The 22992-nt window shown below is 37.0% G+C and overlaps 1 pseudogene; it reads left to right on the forward strand.

The window, feature by feature from the left end:
- The first annotated feature begins 12247 nt into the window (after positions 1 to 12247).
- LOC131534260 (interferon-induced GTP-binding protein Mx-like) lies at positions 12248 to 22973 on the forward strand (annotated as a pseudogene).
- Positions 22974 to 22992: the final 19 nt, after the last annotated feature.

Genomic DNA, 22992 nt, shown 5'->3' on the forward strand with positions numbered 1-22992 from the left:
GACAAATATTAGCGTAGATGCCATTCAACTTACGATGTAACGAGTACATCGTGTGTTATGGGGAGTGTTCCCGGTTCCGGTTGATCTAATTAATGCAGCCTAACAATCCTTTAACGGATTTGAATAATAGAAGCGTGTGTCGTTATGTGTAAGCCAGGCTAAAGAGATGGGTCTTTAATCTAGATTTAAACTGACAGAGTGTGTCTGCCTCCCGAACAGTGTTAGGTAGACTGTTCCAGAGTTTGGGTGCTAAATAGGAATAGGATCTGCCGCCCGCAGTCGATTTTGATATTCTAGGTATTATCAAACGGCCAGAGTTTTGAGAACGCAGCGGACGTGGAGGACTATAATGCGATAAGAGCTCGCTCAAGTACTGAGGAGCTAAACCGTTCAGGGCTTTATAAGTAATTAGCAAGATTTTAAAATCTATCCGATGCTTGATGGGGAGCCAGTGCAGTGTTGACAGAACCGGGCTAATATGGTCATATTTCCTGGTTCTAGTAAGGACTCTAGCTGCTGCATTTTGGACTAACTGTAGTTTGTTGATCAAGCGTGCAGAACAACCACCTAATAAAGCATTACAGTAGTCTAACCTTGAGGTCATAAACGCATGAATTAACATTTCTGCATTTGACGTTGAGAGCATTGGTCGCAATTTAGATATGCTTTTGAGATGAAAAAATGCAGTTTTACAGATGCTAGAAACATGGCTTTCAAATGACAGATTGCTATCGAACAGCACACCTAGGTTCCTGACTGATGAAGAAGAATTGACAGAGCAGCCGTCAAGTGTTAGATAATGTTCTAGGTTATTACATGTGGGGTTTTAGGTCCGATAATTAACACCTCTGTTTTTCAGAATTTAGCAGTAAAAATTATTCGTCATCCAGTTTTTTATATCGACTATGCATTCCGTTAGTTTCTCAATTTGGTGTGTTTCACCGGGCCGCGAAGAAATATAGAGCTGAGTATCATCAGCATAACAGTGAAAGCTAACACCATGTCTCCTAATAATATCTCCCAAGGGTAACATATAAAGCGTGAAAAGTAACGGCCCTAGTACTGAGCCTTGAGGTACTCCATACTGCACTTGTGATCGATATGATACCTCTTCATTCACTGCTACGAACTGATGGCGGTCAGATAAGTACGATTTGAACCATGCTAAGGCACTTCCACTAATGCCAACAAAGTTTTCTAGTCTATTCAAAAGAATGTTGTGGTCGATAGTGTCGAACGCAGCGCTAAGATCCAGTAGAACTAATAAAGAGATACAACCACGATCAGATGACAGAAGCAAGTCATTTGTAACTCTAATGAGAGCAGTCTCAGTACTATGATACGATCTAAATCCTGACTGGAATTCCTCACAGATATCATTTTTCTCTAGGAAGGAATATAATTGTGAGGATACTACCTTTTCTAGTATCTTTGACAGAAAAGGGAGATTTGAGATCGGTCTGTAATTAACTAGATCTTTGGGGTCAAGTTGTGGTTTTTTAATGAGAGGCTTAATAACTGCCATTTTGAAGGTTTTGGGGACATATCCTAATGACAATGATGAATTAATAATAGCCAAAAGAGGATCTATGACTTCTGGAAGCAGCTCTTTTAGTAGTTTAGATGGAATCGGGTCTAACATACATGTTGTTGGTTTAGATGATTTAACAAGTTTATACAATTCTTCCTCTCCCACAGTAGAGAATGAATGAAATTGTTCCTCAGGGGATCTATAGTGCGCTATCTGATGCGATACTGTAGCTGACGGCTGCAAGGATACAATTTTATCTCTGATAGTATCGATCTTGGAAGTGAAGTAGTTCATAAAGTCATTACTGCTATGCTCTTGGGAAATGCCAACACCTGTTGATGCTTGATTTTTCGTTAATTTAGTTACTGTATTGAATAAATACCGAGGGTTATGTTTGTTTTCTTCTAGAAGAGACGAAAAGTAATCAGATCTAGCAGTTTTAATGCTTTTCTGTAGGATAGGGTACTTTCCGCCAAGCTAAACGAAATACCTCTAATTTAGTTTTCCTCCAGCTGCGCTCCATTTTCCGGGCTGCTCTCTTTAGGGCGGGTGTGCTCATTATACCACGGTGTTGGACTCTTATCCTTAATCTTCCTTAAGTGTAAAGGAGCAACCGCATCTAAAGTGCTAGAAAAGAGAGTCCATAGTTTCAGTTACATCATCAAGTTGTTCTGAGCTATTGGATATACTGAGGAACTGAGATAAGTCAGGAAGATTATTTATAAAGCAGTCTTTTGTGGTAGAAGTGATGGTTCTACCATATTTGTAACAAGAAGTTGGCTTTACAGCTTTAGCTATATGGAGTATACAGGAGACTAGATAATGATCTGAGATATCATCGCTCTGCTGTAAAATTTCAACGCCACTGACATCAATTCCATGTGACAGTATTAAATCTAGAGTATGTTTTCGACAATGAGTAGGGCCTGACACGTGTTGTTTAACACCAGTTGAGTTTAGAATGTCTATAAATGCTGATCCCAACAAATCTCTTTCATTATCAACATGGATATTAAAATCACCAACGATTAGGACTTTATCTGCAGTCAGCACTAACTCCGATAGAAGATCAGAAAATTCTTTAATAAAGTCTGTATGGTGCCCTGGTGGCCTGTATACAGTAGCCAGTACAAACATCACAGGGGATTTATCATTAACACTTGTTTCTTTGGATAACGTTATATGAAGCACCATTACTTCGAACGAATTATACTTGAAACCTGGCCTCTGAGAGATACTGAAAATATTTCTATAAATTGTAGCAACACCTCCCCCTTTACCTTTTGGACGCGGTTCATGTTTGTAACAGTAATCTTGGGGTGTAGACTCGTTTAAAGTAATGTAATCATCTTGTTTTAGCCAGGTTTCTGTCAAACAAAGCACATCTAGTTTATGGTCAGTGAACATATCATTTACAAAAAGTGCTTTTGAAGAAAGGGATCTAATATTCAATAAGCCAAGTTTTATCATGTGTTTATCTGTATTATATCGTTTTTTTATTTGTTGAACATCAATTAAATTGTTACTATTACTTTGGTTTGGATATTTTCTGTATTTTCTAGTTCGGGGAACAGACACAGTCTCTATAGCGTGATATCTAGATGAAAAAGATTCTATGTGCTGAGAGTTAACTGACTTTGGTGACATGAGGCGGCTAGCAGACGATCGGTTTAGCCAGTCTGTCTGCTTCCTGAGCAAATTCTCAGGGGCCCTGCGCTGGCAGCCCGTAAAGGGTCAGTACAGGCTTGTTTGCAGGGAGGGGTCCAGAGTGATTTTGTCAGCCCTTTTGCTCACTTTGGCTTTTGATTTCTCAGAAACACTGAGCTTAGAAGAAACCCATACATTCTCCTAATAGCATCCATCTAACTTTGCTTTCATTTTCACTTTGTTTTCCCAGAAACTGTTGAGTTCAAGGAAAGGTTTGCTGTTAGTGCCAGAGAATATGTAAGGGATAATCAACGGCTACACTGTAAAACCCAACAGTTAGGGTAACTCAAACCGTTTGAGTAAACCGATTGCCTTAAAAACCTGACAAGTTAAGTTAACTCAAACCGTTTGATGAAACTTATTGTCTTAAAACTTTTAAGTTTTTAAATCTAACAATTATGAGTGCACTGAACTTATTTCAGTTGAGTTCACTAAAATAAGATATACATTGCAGTTAAGTAATTAAGTGATTAATTAAGTGCTGATTGAGCATTAGTGATGAACACCTGCTGTTAACAAACAGAATCACTGACAGAAAGAGCAAGAACAACAACTGACTTTAGACACATGCTTAGATGAAATCAACTGAAATAAAATACATTAAATCTCAAGATCTGATTAAACAACCCCACAAACAGCATCACCAGCTCCACTTATTAATAACCAGACTGACTTTATTTCTGTCAGACATCTACAGAAGATCTTATTGAGAATTAACTAAGGTTTAGATGTTGATTTATTGTTTCAATTGAAGTAACCATGTTAGAGATCAGTGTCTGCTTTAGTTGGGCTCTTGATCCTTGACTTCTGTGTTAGTAGTTTTGTTTCTTCTTTTTCTTTGGCTGTTGTAACCATGTGTTTTTCGAACATGTTTGTTATAACTCAAAAGCCCAGAGGAAATGATCAGTAGTTGGTTGTTATATATTTATAATGACAATCATCTATTAGTGAGCTGATCTCATAGAGATTTAACATAGATTCATCGTGTCTAATTTCTGATTGAATGAATATAAAACTGCACTACGGACATGTACTTAGGATGAATAATGTTGGTGAAAATTATGTTTGTTGGTGGCGTGTAGTTGCTCTGAGATGTTTGATGCCCCATGCTGAAAATGTATGGATAACGTATCAACATCTGCATCAATGATTTGATAATGTGTCAGAGTCCAGCCTCTTAAATAGTGTCTATATAAAAATACACATTTTTCTGTGTAAAACATCTTAAATTTTGTGTTTTGTACTCTTCACTTAACTGGTGTAATTTAAATAAGGAATGCAATAAAACAGTTTTGTTTAATTGATATGTTGCAGACCTCCTAACTTCCTTTTCAGTCCAAAAATAAGCTATTTTAAAACCAAGCTGCAAAATCAGCTCATATTCTATTTGGCCAATTTGTAACATCACAGGGTCCTAGTCTTTGACCAGTTGTTCACCTGATTACATTTGGAGTTAACATGTTCCCCATGCTTCTGAAAAGCAAATCGAGGGATTTCACAAATTAAGGCCTAAAAAGACCTTACAGTACATTGAAGCAGAGGGTTTTGAACTCAGTCATGATGACATGAAATGTTGCACGCACTGCAAAAAGGAAAACTGTATTGGGGGGGGGGGGGGTAATCCCGTTTTAATATTTAAAATATTAAAACGGGACAGAAATTCATGCTGTTGTATTCTAGAGCTACTATGATATAAAATAACTAAATCGGAATTATGTCCTCAGAGATCAAACTCTGGGTGAGATCAAGGAATCTAGCCACTGCGTGATGACAGAATCATCAAATCAGTTTGTCTTTTCACAACTTCTGCTATAAGAAATGTGCTCCAGAAACACACAGTTACAGCAGCCAAAGAAAAACTGAAGATAAAAAGTCAAGGGTCAGGAACCTTACCTCCATAACGGTGACTTCAAACTTTATTATTTTCAATAAAACAGCGCTTAGGCTTCCTGGAGGCTAAGTGAGGGCTGTCTGTGCAGGGCCAGTGCTAAGGGGCCAATGTTTTGACAATGAGCAAATTCTCAGGGGCCCTGCGCTGGCAGCCCGTAAAGGGTCAGTACAGGCTTGTTTGCAGGGAGGGGTCCAGAGTGATTTTGTCAGCCCTTTTGCTCACTTTGGCTTTTGATTTCTCAGAAACACTGAGCTTAGAAGAAACCCATACATTCTCCTAATAGCATCCATCTAACTTTGCTTTCATTTTCACTTTGTTTTCCCAGAAACTGTTGAGTTCAAGGAAAGGTTTGCTGTTAGTGCCAGAGAATATGTAAGGGATAATCAACGGCTACACTGTAAAACCCAACAGTTAGGGTAACTCAAACCGTTTGAGTAAACCGATTGCCTTAAAAACCTGACAAGTTAAGTTAACTCAAACCGTTTGATGAAACTTATTGTCTTAAAACTTTTAAGTTTTTAAATCTAACAATTATGAGTGCACTGAACTTATTTCAGTTGAGTTCACTAAAATAAGATATACATTGCAGTTAAGTAATTAAGTGATTAATTAAGTGCTGATTGAGCATTAGTGATGAACACCTGCTGTTAACAAACAGAATCACTGACAGAAAGAGCAAGAACAACAACTGACTTTAGACACATGCTTAGATGAAATCAACTGAAATAAAATACATTAAATCTCAAGATCTGATTAAACAACCCCACAAACAGCATCACCAGCTCCACTTATTAATAACCAGACTGACTTTATTTCTGTCAGACATCTACAGAAGATCTTATTGAGAATTAACTAAGGTTTAGATGTTGATTTATTGTTTCATTTGAAGTAACCATGTTAGAGATCAGTGTCTGCTTTAGTTGGGCTCTTGACCCTTGATTTCTGTGTTAGTAGTTTTGTTTCTTCTTTTTCTTTGGCTGTTGTAACCATGTGTTTTTCGAACATGTTTGTTATAACTCAAAAGCCCAGAGGAAATGATCAGTAGTTGGTTGTTATATATTTATAATGACAATCATCTATTAGTGAGCTGATCTCATAGAGACTGAACATAGACTCATTGTGTCTAATTTCTGATTGAATGAACATATTGATTATAATAAAAGCGATTCTAAGAGCCACTGGTTTTGTGACAGTCAGTTAATAGAAAGGACTTTCTAAACAGTTTGTCCACAAAAAGTTTTAATCTATGGTAGGAATTAGACTCACATAGACATCAACAATCAGCTTGTGAACCTCAACAATGGTGACCATTAAAAAAAAAAAATAAAATCATGCAGCAATGCATGCTGGGAGCCATGGATGTGTTTTGTACTATGCTAGTACCCAGCATGCATTGCAAAATTATTATTATATTTTTTTAATGGTCACCATTGTTGAGGTTCATAAGCTGATTCTTGATGTCTGTGTGAGTCTTATTGCTTCCGTAAATTAAAACTTTTTGTGGACAAACTGTTTAGAAAGTCCTTTATATTAACTGACTGTCACAGAACCAGTGGTTTTTAGAATTGCTTTTACTATAATCAATACATTCATTTAACCAGAGATTAGACACACAATGAGTTGTGTTTATTCTCAATGAGATCAGCTCACTAATAGATGATTGTCATTATAAATATATAACAACCAACTACTGATCACTTCCTCTGTGCTTTTGAGTTGTAACAAATATGTTTGAAAAACACACGGTCACAACAACCAGGAAAAAAAAGAAAACAAAAAAACTACTAACACAGAAGTCAAGGGTCAAGAGCCCAACTAAAGCAGACACTGATCTCTAACATGGTTACTTCAAATGAAACAATAAATCAACATCTAAACCTTAGTTAATTCTCAATAAGATCTTCTGTAGATGTCTGACAGAAATAAAGTCAGTCTGGTTATTAATAAGTGGAGCTGGTGATGCTGTTTGTGGGGTTGTTTAATCAGATCTTGAGATTTAATGTATTTTATTTCAGTTGATTTCATCTAAGCATGTGTCTAAAGTCAGTAGTACTTGTGTTTCTCTTTCTGTCAGTGATTCTGTTTGTTAACAGCAGGTGTTCATCACTAATGCTCAATCAGCACTTAATTAATCACTTAATTACTTAACTGCAATGTATATCTTATTTTAGTGAACTCAACTGAAATAAGTTCAGAGTACTCATCACTATTAGTTTTAAAAAACTTAAATGTTTTAAGGCAATCAGTTTCCTCAAACTTTTGAGTTACCCTAACTTGTTCAAGTATAATTCGTTCGAAGTAATGGTGCTTCATATAACGTTATCCAAAGAAACAAGTGTTAATGATAAATCCCCTGTGATGTTTGTACTGGCTACTGTATACAGGCCACGAGGGCACCATACAGACTTTATTAAAGAATTTACTGATCTTATATCGGAGTTAGTGCTGACTGCAGATAAAGTCCTAATCGTTGGCGATTTTAATATCCATGTTGATAATGACAGAGATTCGTTGGGATCAGCATTTATAGACATTCTAAACTCAATTGGTGTTAAACAACACGTGTCAGGACCTACTCATTGTCGAAATCATACTCTAGATTTAATACTGTCACATGGAATTGATGTCAGTGGCGTTGAAATTTTGCAGCAGAGCGATGATATCTCAGATCATTATCTAGTCTCCTGTATATTCCATATAGCTAAAGCTGTAAAGCCAACTTCTTGTTACAAATATGGTAGAACCATTACCTCTACCACAAAAGACTGCTTTATAAATAATCTTCCTGACTTATCTCAGTTCCTCAGCATATCCAATAGCTCAGAACAACTTGATGATGTAACAGGAACTATGGACTCTCTCTTTTCTAGCACTTTAGATGCGGTTGCTCCTTTACGCTTAAGGAAGATTAATGATAAGAGTCCAACACCGTGGTATAATGAGCACACTCGCGCCCTAAAGAGAGCAGCCCGGAAAATGGAGCGCAGCTGGAGGAAAACTAAATTAGAGGTTTTTCGTTTAGCTTGGCGGGAAAGTACCCTATCCTACAGAAAAGCATTAAAAACTGCTAGATCTGATTACTTTTCGTCTCTTCTAGAAGAAAACAAACATAACCCCCGATATTTATTCAATACAGTAACTAAATTAACAAGCATCAACAGGTGTTGGCATTTCCCAACAGCACAGCAGTAATGACTTTATGAACTACTTCACTTCCAAGATCGATACTATCAGAGATAAAATTGTATCCCTGCAGCCGTCAGCTACAGTATCGCATCAGATAGCGCACTATAGACCCCCTGAGGAACAATTCCACTCATTCTCTACTGTAGGAGAGGAAGAATTGTATAAACTTATTAAATCATCTAAACCAACAACATGTATGTTAGACCCGATTCCATCTAAACTACTAAAAGAGCTGCTTCCAGAAGTCATAGATCCTCTTTTGGCTATTATTAATTCATCATTGTCATTAGGATATGTCCCCAAAACCTTCAAATTGGCTGTTATTAAGCCTCTCATTAAAAACCACAACTTGACCCCAAAGATCTAGTTAATTACAGACCGATCTCAAATCTCCCTTTTCTGTCAAAGATACTAGAAAGGTAGTATCCTCACAATTATATTCCTTCCTAGAGAAAATGATATCTGTGAGGAATTCCAGTCAGGATTTAGATCGTATCATAGTACTGAGACTGCTCTCATTAGAGTTACAAATGACCTGCTTCTATCATCTGATCGTGGTTGTATCTCTTTATTAGTTCTACTGGATCTTAGCGCTGCGTTCGACACTATCGACCACAACATTCTTTTGAATAGACTACAAAACTTTGTTGGCATTAGTGGAAGTGCCTTAGCATGGTTCAAATCGTACTTATCTGACCGCCATCAGTTCGTAGCAGTGAATGAAGAGGTATCATATCGATCACAAGTGCAGTATGGAGTACCTCAAGGCTCAGTACTAGGGCCGTTACTTTTCACGCTCTATATGTTACTCTTGGGAGATATTATCAGGAGACATGGTGTTAGCTTTCACTGTTATGCTGATGATACTCAGCTCTATATTTCTTCGCGGCCCGGTGAAACACACCAAATTGAGAAACTAACGGAATGCATAGTCGATATAAAAAACTGGATGACGAGTAATTTTTTACTGCTAAATTCTGAAAAAACAGAGGTGTTAATTATCGGACCTAAAAACCCCACATGTAACCTAGAACATTATCTAACACTTGACGGCTGCTCTGTCAATTCTTCTTCATCAGTCAGGAACCTAGGTGTGCTGTTCGATAGCAATCTGTCATTTGAAAGCCATGTTTCTAGCATCTGTAAAACTGCATTTTTCATCTCAAAAGCATATCTAAATTGCGACCAATGCTCTCAACGTCAAATGCAGAAATGTTAATTCATGCGTTTATGACCTCAAGGTTAGACTATTGTAATGCTTTATTGGGTGGTTGTTCTGCACGCTTGATCAACAAACTACAGTTGGTCCAAAATGCAGCAGCTAGAGTCCTTACTAGAACCAGGAAATATGACCATATTAGCCCGGTTCTGTCAACACTGCATTGGCTCCCTATCAAGCATCGGATAGATTTTAAAATCTTGTTAATTACTTATAAAGCCCTGAATGGTTTAGCTCCTCAGTACTTGAGCGAGCTCTTATCGCATTATAGTCCTCCACGTCCGCTGCGTTCTCAAGACTCTGGCCGTTTGATAATACCTAGAATATCAAAATCGACTGCGGGCGGCAGATCCTTTTCCTATTTAGCACCCAAACTCTGGAACAGTCTACCTAACACTGTTCGGGAGGCAGACACACTCTGTCAGTTTAAATCTAGATTAAAGACCCATCTCTTTAGCCTGGCTTACACATAACACATTAATACGCTTCTATTATTCAAATCCGTTAAAGGATTGTTAGGCTGCATTAATTAGATCAACCGGAACCGGGAACACTCCCCATAACACACGATGTACTCGTTATACATCGTAAGTTGAATGGCATCTGCGCTAATGTTTGTCTGTTTCTTTCCTAGTCTGTTTCTCGGTCCGTGTCCGATCAGATGGTGGGTCGGCGCCGGGAGGTGATGTCTGCGGCCCTGATTGTCGGCGGAGACCAGGACGCCCGGATGACCGCCAGAGATATATCCCCAGATATATCAACCAAAATAACAAAATAACTAATATATAATAAAATACCTAACTACATAATACTACTATTGTTAGAAATTGCAACAAAATTAAAATAGAAATATAAACTTTTGAACTGCGGGTTTCGTCTGGTCAGAGGAGAACTGGCCCCCCGACTGAGCCTGGTTTCTCCCAAGGTTTTTTCTCCATTCTGTCACAGAGGAGTTTTGGTTCCTTGCCGCTGTCGCCTCTGGCTTGCTCAGTTGGGGACACTTAATTTCTAGCGATTATCGCCGATTTGATTGCACAGATACTATTTAAACTAAACTGAGCTAGATAATGACATCTCTGAATTCAATAATGAAATGCCTTTAACTGAAAATTGAGTGTTTAATCTTATCATTATACATTACTGACACTCTATCCTCCAATCTGATACTGTTAAGTGCTTTGACACAATCTGTATTGTAAAAGCGCTATATAAATAAAGGTGACTTGACTTGACTTGACTTGTTGGGTTTTACAGTGTAGCTGTGCATTAAATGATTTGAATGCACAACGTGGAGGCGAAGAACCACCGGACGCGCAGCGAAGTGCATTCAAATCGTTTAATGCACAGCTAGCCATTGATTACCCCGTTTATGCCATGGTCATTTGCCAGCATTCACATATTAAAGATGTTAAGAGCTGAAGTGGGTCAGAAATGGTAAAAAGAGTTGAAAGAAAATATGATGCGTGTCAGATCCGCATCATGTTCAGCAGCGACATTTCAAAGAAATAACCAAAATAACCTGATAGCCAGCTGCTGTGACTACTAGCATGTCTATTAATCAAAAGAGGAAAAAAATAAACTTTTATAGCTTTAAGGATTCATCTATATTTAATTTAGAATTTAGTGTTTGATAACTTTCAACTTCAATTTCTGTATATTTCTGTACCCATTTTGCACTGTAAAAAGTGATAAGTTGACTTAACTTAAAAAAATTGAGGAAACCCATTGCCTTAAATTTTTAAGTAAATGATCATTTAAAAAAAATAAGTTAATTGAATTAAGTTCACTTAACTTTAAAAAAAATTTAAACATTTTTTTTAAGTTAAGTCAACTTTTTACAGTGTGGTATTTAATTTTTAGGTTCAAATACTTAATTTTGGTGACATCTCATGGACCAATTTGTGCTGGATAATTTTTGATGAAAAATATTTAATGTTGTCAAACTGCTTGTACCACTTTCTTCAGTAAATATACACAAATACTTATTGAAGCAATAAGTTATTTAATTAAGAGCAGTGAGTGACATTATTAATGCAGTAAATGCACAGATCCATTATATTGACACATGTTTGTTCATGATCAGGGGCGTTTATGGGATTTGAAAACATCTGGGGCTGTGGTCAAAATATCAGGGGCTAATGGACGTGATCAATACGGATTAAAATGTTGTTTTAAAATGTGTTGACCTAGGAACACATCTAACTCAGCAAAATCAGGACGTGCGCATCCTCTGCCAAGTTGCATTACAGTATTGGTAATATATTTATTTGTTATACTATAGCAATTTCTTAGTCTTCTGACAAAAGACTTTCTCTGCCTCCCCTAGACATTCAACTCTCAGTTCTGCACAAATATACAGTATATGTGAGAAGTGCTTGGCTACAAATAAACTCAACAGTTTGAGGGTGTGTGTGTGCTACAGTATTTACAGTACACAGAACGTGCATATTATTGCTCTTTTGTTGGTTTTGATTGCTTCTGTTGTCCTCATTGTTAAGTTGCTTTGGATAAAAGTGTCTGCTAAATGACTAAATGTAACTTTATGTTACTGGTTTGTTTAAAGGTCTCATCGGTCTCGTCAAAAGTGAAACTGGAACCTGTAGGCTTTTTTTCCAGGAACTCACAATGAAACCCCTCCTGTTCACCCCTTTTATTTTTAGTCATTTAAGGGATGTGCTGCACTATAAATTCAGCCTTAAGAGATTTGGTTCTCTTCAACATTACAACAAGCACTGTGTTTGGATGAAATCTAACATTTTTCAGAGGCACCCAAAAAGAAGAACAGAACTACCTTCATTTTTTTCCCCTATATTTTTCAAGGCAGGATATGTTTGCTTATTTCAAATCTTCCGATGGAAGCAGTGCTCTTTATGATAATGACAACATTCAGCATGCTCAAAATGGAAGGTTAGTATAAAATGTAAAATTATTATATATATATATATATTCTCTCATCTGAAGTACTGCTACACTGAAAAAAAAATGTTTAGTCAGTTCAACTTAGAAATTGTACTTCATCTGGTAACATCTACAATAACTGGTTTTGTTTAAATGAAATAAATGATTTAAGATTACTGATTAGAACTGAATTCAACCAACCTGAAAAAACAAGTTTTACTGAAGCATAACTGTTAGTAGATGTAACCTGATTTCTCCAGTTAAGTAAAATTACTTAAGTTTGATATATCTTCTTCTTTTTTTTTTTTTTTTAAATGATGAAAGTCATTTTCCACACTGTAAAAAAAACAAAAACAAAAAAAAAAAACACGGTGAAATGCATGGCAGCAAAGAGTGCTAAACATTTACCGTTAATGGAAATAACATTCCTGAATTATCATTGTGATATGGAGGACCAAGAGTGCCACTTAAAAATAAAATGAAGAATCAATTTAAAAAAGTACATTAATTAATCATTTTAAATGCACCTTTTAAATCGCTTTTTAAAAAAGCATTTGGCAAACGGTTTTCTCTCTCTATTTGCCAATTGCTTTTCTTTGTCCTTTTGCCAAATGCTTTTCTTTATCCATTTTTCAATCGAGTTAAAAAATGCCATTGGACAGTACATACGTGTGGAGCAAACAATCAACTTTCGTCCTCAATTTGAAGAGCCAACCCCTCTTTCGCTTGTATATGTAACACACACTCTCATTGGACAGTTAGAAAAGCTATACGTAATTACAGCGGTAGTTTGAAGAAGGGTTCGAGGGATGCAAAATGTCAGGGGAATCTGAAGGTGTTTGGCGAGGGATTGTTGATGATTTGTTAGCTTTAGCTGATTTCTGCGGAAAAAAATTCTCCTCTCGATTATCATTTTATATACAGAAGAGTTTTAGAGTTGAGGGAAGATGTTGCAAATGCAGCGGATAATTGTGGTTGTACAGTAAATTGAAGGATTTGGGTTAAGTTTGATGAGGCACACAGTGTCATTCAACGAATCAGTCCCTCGGAATGCAGCAGTCGTCACGCAATGATTGTTGCTCCAAGCATTCTTGAACAACACCAGTCGTTGGGCGTACCAGCAGAAGAGACGGCAAGATGTATTGGTGTGTCGCTAAGGACAGTGATGGTTTAAGGCATGTAAAAGAAAATGTTTTAGATCGGCAGGTTGTTTCTGGAAAGAATCGGTAAGCCCCGCCCCCCTTAGTTACTGTTGTATTATGCTTCATCAAGGTATTTCGGGATAAAACTAGATAACGTTAGCGTTAAAGTTAGTCCATGCTAACGTACAAACCTAAATAGTGAACTGTTCTCATGTCATGTACCGTGCAGTGAAAGTCAAAAACACATAAACAAAGGTCTATATTAGAGTGCCTCCCCATATTAATCTGGTTAAATGTAAATTTATTTAATCTTACCTTAAGGTATATGAACAGTGTTGATCTGAGATGTTGTCATTTCGATCGTAATGACTGTAACGTTAACATGAGACTTCTCCTGTTTGCATTGTGATCTGTATTTTTACATATTTATTTTAATATCTTTTATATATCCCTCCAAGGCATATTTAAGACCCACGTGAAGGTCCATCTGTGTACCAAATTGATCAGAAACACCTGGGAAGACAGTGAGCAACTCCAATTGTTTGTCCGAGTGAGCAACAGTAACTAAGGGGGGTGGGGCTTACCGATTTCATGTGATTTCAGTAAACAAGGCTTCTTTACGTTATAACTGTTCGAAACGTTTCGTAATTTCAGTGGTTTCAATGGCTTTTCAGCTTTAAGCTTTTCAGCCAAGTGGTTCAAGTGGATATAACTGCAGACTGGAGATCTCCAAAATGGGGCGTGAACTCCAAAAGTGGGCAGAACCTCCAAAATGGGGTGGGGTCTCTTTGCGCAAAGACTTTCACCATTGGCTCTGGCTTCAGCCAATTGTTATTGACTTACATTTCAAAATAACACTTTATAAATTAAACATTGTTTCTAGTTTTATCTAAAATAAAATATGATATATAAATCAATATTCTCCGTGAGAGCAGAGCCCAAAGCTCGTGGCCAGTGGTGTTCGGACCCGAGTTTGAACCTCTGCTTAATGATATAAACGAGAATCACTCATAAGCTCTCCCGCGAGCAGTCTCAGCGCAGCGCAGGGGAAAGATTTTACTCTATCGCTTGGTTTTAAGCAACGGGGGCATCCCGGGGCTTGAAATTCACAGGGTAGGATGGGGTAGTGAAGCTGGATGTAACTAAAAAGGTGCCATTGTCCGGTGAGGTCCGGTTGGAGAGTTATGAACGGCCCGGCTCGGAGATCTCATATCGCATAATCATATTAAATGCTTATCTCCTGAACTGCAACTTTCTTTTCAGCACCAATCCCGCCGTGCAGCCAGTTTCACTGGGTAAGGTTAGGGTCAGGTGTGGGGTAGGTTTAGGGGTTAGCATTTTTTGTAGCATAGTGTAGGAAATTAAATTAACACTGTAAGTGACACAACCAATAAAATCTTTAGAATCAACTGTGGGGCGGAGTTTGCGCTGAAGTTGATTGGGAGAAAAAATTGCGCATGCGTGTCATGTGCCTGTCTGTCAATGGGAGGAAGCCACGCCCTATTTTGGAGCTCCCACCCCGTTTTGGAGTTCCCGCCCCCATTTGGAGATCTCCAGGCTGCAGTTATACCCTTCTCAAGTGGTTCACAAAAGGGTTAATTTCTGGAGGCTTCATTTGCTCACAATACCACCTGGTGGCCAAAGAGTGTAAAACAAGCAGATATATTACAGACAGAGGTGTAAAGTCCAGGGGTCAGAAAGTAAAAGTCCTGCCATGTGTTTATTCCACTCATGAACACAGCAGCTGATTTCACCAGAGGAGGAACCAAGTCATTCCTTTCAAGTCGTAAACGAGTCTCGAGTCAAATCCCAAGTCCTCAAAGAGTTAACGTTAGTGAGATAAATAAGTGACTAATTAAAGTGATTGTGCATTAGTGATGAACACCTGCTGTTTTTGAGAATCACAGAGGATTAAATGTTGATATTTTATTGGTTAAAATGATGCCACCATCATGGAGATCAGTGTTTGCTTTAGTTGGGCTCTTGGCCCTTTTAATAATTCAAAAAATTTGCTTTTAAGCAATTGCAATAGTGTTTCACAGCAAGCATTTATACATTGCTTGAGGTAGTAGATTACTTTACGCTTTCTGCTTATAAATCATTTGAATGAACATCACGAAGGTGTCTCTTGTTGGTTTGTTTGCTGACATTCAGCTATCGCTGAGCTGTGAAAAAAATCCTGTTAAACAAACGCCACTGTAATGCTTAAAAATTGGGAGGAGGGGGAAATTAGATCGCTCAGGCTTTTAGACATGAACACTTATCATATGATCCTCAACAGTGGTGACAATAATTTTTCATACTGCAGTGCATGATGGGAGTTATTACTATGGTGTTACCCAGCATGCATTGCAGCATGAAGCATTTTGTTGATTGTCACCATTGTTGAGATTCATATGCTGGTTTGTGATTGTCTCTGTGTGTCTACTTAGAACAAGAGTTCAAGTATTTATGTATATTATATAAACTAGATTTGAAACTACTTTTTTATAAATGTTAGTTTAATGCTTTCCTTGCATGCTGTGTTTTCACATTTAAAGCAATTTAACATGGCATGTTTCCAGAGCAGCCTTTTTCTGCGCTCTTAATAAAACTATGGGGGTGCTTTCTTGTCAGCAATTAAACATATCGGAAATTATGAGGAGAGTAGATTTGCTTTTATCCGTTGCAAAATACATAATAATAGGTTAGCATTGGTCTCTATTTACGGTCCGAATGAGACAGAGTGAATTCTTTACAAATATTTCCAAAACACTACTTGAGCGTGTGGTTGGTGATTTTAATGCTGTCGTAAATCCTGCTTTGGATAAATCTCAATCTTATACAATAGTCAATCCATCTTCTAAATTACTGAATAAATTGATCACTGAACTCAACTTAATCGATCTTTGGAGAATTCAGAATACTAAATCTAAAGACTTCACTTTTTTTTGTAATAGACATAAGACTTTCTGTAGGATAGACTACACAGTAAAATCCCCAGTGTTAAATCAGCACTCCCAGTGGGGTGAAAGGTGGTGACGATTATAGGGACCCACGGCTGACAGGGGGCTCCCCCGCGATCTCAACCAACTGGCTGAGTCCAGCCTAAAAAGACGCTCAGAACAGTTGACGGGCCAATGTTGCTCATCGCCACGAAAGCTTATCATTTGCACATGTTTTTAAACCTTGCCAGTTTCAACAGTCAACAGAGTTGTTTTAAATTAACAAATTAAGTTTTTGCATTATTAACCCTGATAAAAAAAAAACAGATTTGAAATCGTGAGTTTGGGTTTTTAACTGCCTCATCTTTCAGACACACTGACATCAAGAATCAGTGTACGAATCTCAATAACGGTGACGTAATGCATGCTGGGAGCCATGGTTGACTTTTGTGTGTTGCACCTAGAATGCATTGCAGTATGAATCATGTCACCGTTGTTGAGATTCATACACTGATTCTTGATGTCTGTGTGTTTGTGAGGCAGGAGGTCAAAAGCGTTTTGAAAAACTATTATTACTATTGATACTTGTTTTCTTTAACATACACAATTATATAAAGAAATGAATTGTTTTTTTTCTGCTTTCTCTTGCTATCCTTTTTGACTGGAGTTTTAAAGTATTGATTATATGTTTGTTGTTTTATTTTGTTTGTTTTGAATGGATGTTATGGTGTTGTGTTTGAAAATAAATAAAAAAATGTTTTTAAACATTTAAGAACAATAGTTATTTTAACCGCGAACAGCTGTCTCAGTTTTTGGGGGTTAAAGGGAAATAAAATCTATGTACTGAAGGTTATAAACTAAATGAAATAATATGTGCAATCTGTGAGGTTTTAGAATAAAAAATTAATATTTTTTTCTTCTTTCTTCTTTATAGTCATAAATTGAAGGGAGAGGTTCACAATCATATAGAGGAGAGCATTCGTCCATACATTGATCTGATTGACAATCTGCGGTCAGTTGGCATTCATAAGGACTTGGCATTACCGACCATTGCAGTGATCGGAGACCAGAGTTCAGGAAAAAGCTCTGTGCTGGAAGCGCTGTCTGGAGTTGCATTACCAAGAGGAAGCGGTGAGGACTAATTTTACTCTCCTTTGCTACTGGATATTCATATATATTCAAACTTATTGCTAACAATAAGATAATGATTTCTTTTGTTTAGTACCTGCACTGGTATTTGTGTGTGTGTGTTTGTGTGTATACTGTATATATATGATGTAGATCTGTATATCCAACTGTATTTGATAGGAATTGTCACCAGATGTCCACTAGAGCTGAGGTTGAAGAAGGCAAAAGGTGCAGTCAACTGGAAGGCTGTTCTGTCTTACCGTGATAAGAAAAAAGAATTTGTCGATACCTCATTAGTTGAAAACTACATCGAAGAAGGTTTGCAGTCTGTTTTGTTTTTCAGTTTAAACTAAATATACTGTATAAAGTTACAGTGAATTAAGATGTTTATTACTGTTATTGTTTAATAAATTACATACATTTTGAAAATTACCAACTTCTCACTGGGTGGGAAACCGTTGAAGGTGGGTGGGCACAAGTGGGCATGGGCTTCACCAATGAATGGAAAAATTCAAGCAAAAATCATTTAGTGAGGGTGTCATGAACAATTTGGTCAAATGGATCCAACTAGGACCCAGGGCAGTGTTGAGTAACACATTTTGCAACGTATGTCTTTTACAGCTCAGAATGAGCTGGCAGGAAAAGGGGTAGGAATATGTGATGAGCTCATCACTTTAGAGGTCATGTCACCAGATGTGTGTGACCTCACACTGATCGATCTACCTGGAATCGCCCGAGTGCCAGTAAAAGGACAACCAGAGAATATTGAAAAACAGGTGGGTCATGTAATCTGATTTGGCAGGCCATATTCACCCAGTGGTGGGTAGAGTACCCAAAAACTGTACTCAAGTGAAATTAAAAGTACTTATAGAAATATTTGCTCAAGTAAAAGTAATAGTTTGAATAGTTACTTGAGTAAGAGTAAAAAAGTAACGGATAAAAAAACTACTCAAGTAGTTGGTTACTTTGGATCATATACTGTATATCTATAGTCTATTTTTATTTAGAAATGTAGATTAAATTTATGTAATGTGTGTGTGTGTGTGTATATATATATATATATATATAATGTTTTTTTAATGTAATTTATTTCAGTGATGCAAAACAGAATTTTCATCAACCTTTACACAGTGTCAACATAATCCTTCAGAAATCATTCCAATATGTTGATTTATTATCAGTGCTGTTCTTTTTACCCTTCTATTCATCAAAGAATCCTGAACAAAATGTCACAGGTTCCAGAAAATATTAAGCAGCAAAACTGTTTCCAACACTGGTAATAAATCAATATATTAGAAGGATTTCTGAAGGATCATATGACTCTGAAAACAGCTACAGCTGAAAGCAACAGCTGATGAAAATTCTGATTTGCATCACTGAATTATTATATTTTAAAGTATATTAATTATGTATATATATGTCCTATATATATATAACCTCTGACACAGAGAAGAGTGAAAACTCCTCACATGATGACCACTACTGAATATCTGAACATATCGAAACAAATGCACATTCTTCCGTCTGTTTTGCAAAATGTAAACAAATGTATTGTGAAAATAGGCATTCCTCCTGGAACAGGTTGCGATGGGCGGGTGTTCATTTCACACTCTGTGACAACTTATTTAATTTTTATTTAATATACAACAAACTGGTAATGTCATAGTGGTATCGTGTACTGTGATCGAATGTAGCCTATCTATACCTGCGGAACCGTAGACAGCACACGCGGTGTTCATCTATTAAAGATCTTCATAGCTAGCAAACAATAGCCTTTGCAGATTTGCTTTCAACTGACTGTAGATACAAAGCCACGTCTTCTTGATGTTACAACGCTGAGTGAGAACCGCTTCAGATGACTCAGCACGTGTGGCAGGGAACTGACGAATCATTCAAACTGATTTGAGAACCAATTCACTGGTTTGATCAAGCCTTTGAACAGAATTGACTCAAAAGAATGAATCATTTGCGAACGGGCATCGCTCATCGCCCAGAGAAAAGTACAAGGCGCGTTTGGAATAAATTGAAGCATTTTTAACTTGTATTGCATTAAGATAAAGTAACGAGAGGAGTTACTGGGGGTAAAAGTAAAAAGTAAAAGTACTGGGGGGTTTTTTCACTAAAAATGTACTTGAGTAAGAGTAAAAGTACCCATCTTTTAATATACTCTAAAAGTATTAGTTACCCAAAAAAATTACTCAAGTAAATTTAACGAACTCGTTACTACCCACCTCTGCATTCACCTGCAAATTGTTTTAAAATGTCATGACCTGTCTTGTCTTGTAGATCAAACATCTGATCATGAAATTTATTGAGAAGCAAGAGACTTTAAACCTGGTTGTGGTCCCTTGTAATATTGACATTGCAACAACAGAAGCATTAAAAATGGCACAAGAAGTAGATCCTGACGGCAAAAGAACTGTCGGTAATGAAGCAAAACATCTGTAATGTCACCAAATATCTTTTGGCACTTCTGTCAGTAAATGCAGATTTTAAAAATAACTATTGTTCATTCTTACAGCCATTTTGACCAAGCCAGACCTCATAGACAGGGGAACAGAGACAACAATTCTGGAAATTGCCCAGAACAAAACAATTCCTCTCCGCAAAGGTTACATCATGGTGAAGTGTAGAGGACAGCAGCAGATCAATGAGAAAATGTCTCTGGAGGAGGCAGCACAAAAGAGAGAGATTTCTTCCAAAAGCACAACTTTTCAGGTTACATCTGAAAAGATTATTAATCTTTGCTTTCTAAAATGTATGTGTCCATGATACTTGATTTGCCCTGTTTGGATCAGGTTGCTTTGTTTTACAACTCCAACCAGTTCTCTAGCTAGGTAGTGTTTTTGAACTAAAGATTGAGATTTCAGTATAACTCAGCTGCACCTCCTATTGGCCATCAAACAGATTTGCTTTAACAAAGCAACAGGTTTTTTTCTTTCTTTTTGGAAATACTTGCTTAAGCTATGCCACCTCACAAAAAGTGCCTTTTCTTTTTCAACAGATGCCTCTTGAATGAGGACAAAGCGACTATCAAAAGTCTTGCCATCAAACTGACTCATCATCTCGTTGATCATATTAAAGTAAGTTTCTAAACGTCAGGGATGCATTTAAATTGAGCATTTTGAAAGCAAAATCTGTCAGAAATTCCCACTGAAGCATTTCACAGCATGACAACTGAGTTTAATATTCTTCTTAACTAAATGTTTATATTGTTTCATATGCAATGTGAACAAGACCTAAAAAATGGAAGTTAGACAGCTCATTCATTTTGAGCCTAAATCCCTGTTCATATAATTTTTCCCTCTTTTTGTCAGAAATCATTGCCACAGCTCAATGAGCAGATAAAAAGCAGGTGTGGGAAGTGAGGAATGAGCTCAAAGACTGTGAGGCTGGACCACCACAGGACACTAAGGAGCCAAACTATTTCTTACTGAAGTAAGAATTGAATCTCAATCCATCACATCATCTTGCTTCTCATAATTATTATTTTGGTTCCAAGAACTGATGTGTCACTATATACCAAATTTTGTCAGATGCAGCCACAAGGTAGTATTATAAAATACATTTCTAATTTACATTTTTGCCAATAATTGTTGAACAGTTATGACTAGAATGAATTATTGCGATGCTGATGATACCGAATCCTCCAGTATCACCCTAAACAAATAATTTCAATAATTCACGTCCATTTTTGTCATATTTCTATTTGATTAATGTTATTATAACATAACTTTTAATGTAACAAATGTTATTTTTGCTCTCATAGACTATAAAAGAATTCAATGAACAAATCAATTCCATATCACTGGGAGAGCTGATCATTAAAGAGAATTTGTTCGTCCAGCTTCGGGAGGAATTCAAGAAGTGGAACAATCATCTTAATGATTCAAAGATATCCCGTCAGTATATTTTTATATTTAAGAAACAATATAAATTTGAATTCACTGTTGTTGTGTTTGAAAAATTCAATTAATTTAAATAAAAATCTGTTTTGCTCCCAAACAAGTTAACAATTTGACTGAAGAGAAAATAACACGTAGCCAGGATTACAGAGGGAGGGAACTGCTCGGCTTCAGCAACTACCGTATGTTTGAGAAGGTTCTGCAGGGGCATGTGGCCACACTTGAGGATCCTGCCATCTACTTACTCAACACCATCAAAGGTGTCGGCACACATCTACATATTTAACATCTTTCTGATTCCAGCATAAAACCAAAAGATTAGATCACATCTGAATGGCACTTGGAATGTTTTGTAGTTTTAGTGCATCTGGTTTGTGAGACATTTCTGGCTGTTTGTCTTTTTTTTAATGTATGTATTTTTCCTGAAGACATTGTCATCAAGCAGTTTACTGATGCAGTCAATCAGTGTTTCCAGAACTACCCTGCTCTTCTAAAAATCACTATGGTAAATATTGCTCTTGATTAATGGTACAGAAAACTGAACGATTGTCCTTACTTGTAAGGAACGATTGTACTTTTTTTTAGGACAAAATTTATAACATTCAGTCAGACCAGCAAGAAAAGGCGGAGCAGAGAATCAAAGAACAGTTCAAGATGGAAAACATGATCTTCACTCAAGATCCCATCCACGTGAAGAGCTTGAATGAGATTGGCGAAGATACATTTTCAGAGGATCAGCTACCTATCTTTGACAAAAAAAGCAAGTACGGTGAAATAATGAAAGCATATTATGAGGTATTATGAGCTGCTCTTAGTTTTCAGTAACAAATACGAAGATTTAATCAGAGACTGAATGGACTTAGCAAGCTCTTTCATTTTCTTTCAGATTGTGGTGCAGCGGATGTCTGACCAGCTGCCCATGATGATCATGCTTTTCATGCTGAAGCAAACTGCTCATCTCCTGTCTATTGACATGTTGAGTTTACTGGAAGGGGCAAATGTGAGCGAGCTCTTGTTCGAGGACTCTGATGTTGGTAGAAAGCGCAGAGACCTACACGCTCGCCTGGACCGTATGAGTATTGCTCAGGAAAAAATGGGCTATTTTGTCTGAGCAATCTGACTATGATATGGAGTTACGCAATAAAATTATATTCGTTTATAAGTCCTTTTAGCATCATTTTGGTGCATATAAAAGCAGTCTCTGTGTCATTCTGTGAAAGTGAAGACATGTTCTGTGAGGAACAAAAGGTCAAAAGGGTCTTTTGTGCTTTTGGAAGTGTCGGGGAAACCCAACAAAGTCTTTAACTTGTGATTTTCCTCATAAATTTACATGTGATGGTCATGATGTGGTGTCTTTTTGATCATTAAAGCGGTCATGACATGGATTTTTTAAAAATTTTAATATGTTCCTTGAGGTTTACTTATAATGTTAATAAAGTTTTTTTTTTGCACAGAAAAAAA

Source organism: Onychostoma macrolepis, chromosome 25, assembly GCF_012432095.1.
Source record: "Onychostoma macrolepis isolate SWU-2019 chromosome 25, ASM1243209v1, whole genome shotgun sequence".
Classification (NCBI taxonomy): Eukaryota; Metazoa; Chordata; class Actinopteri; order Cypriniformes; family Cyprinidae; genus Onychostoma; species Onychostoma macrolepis.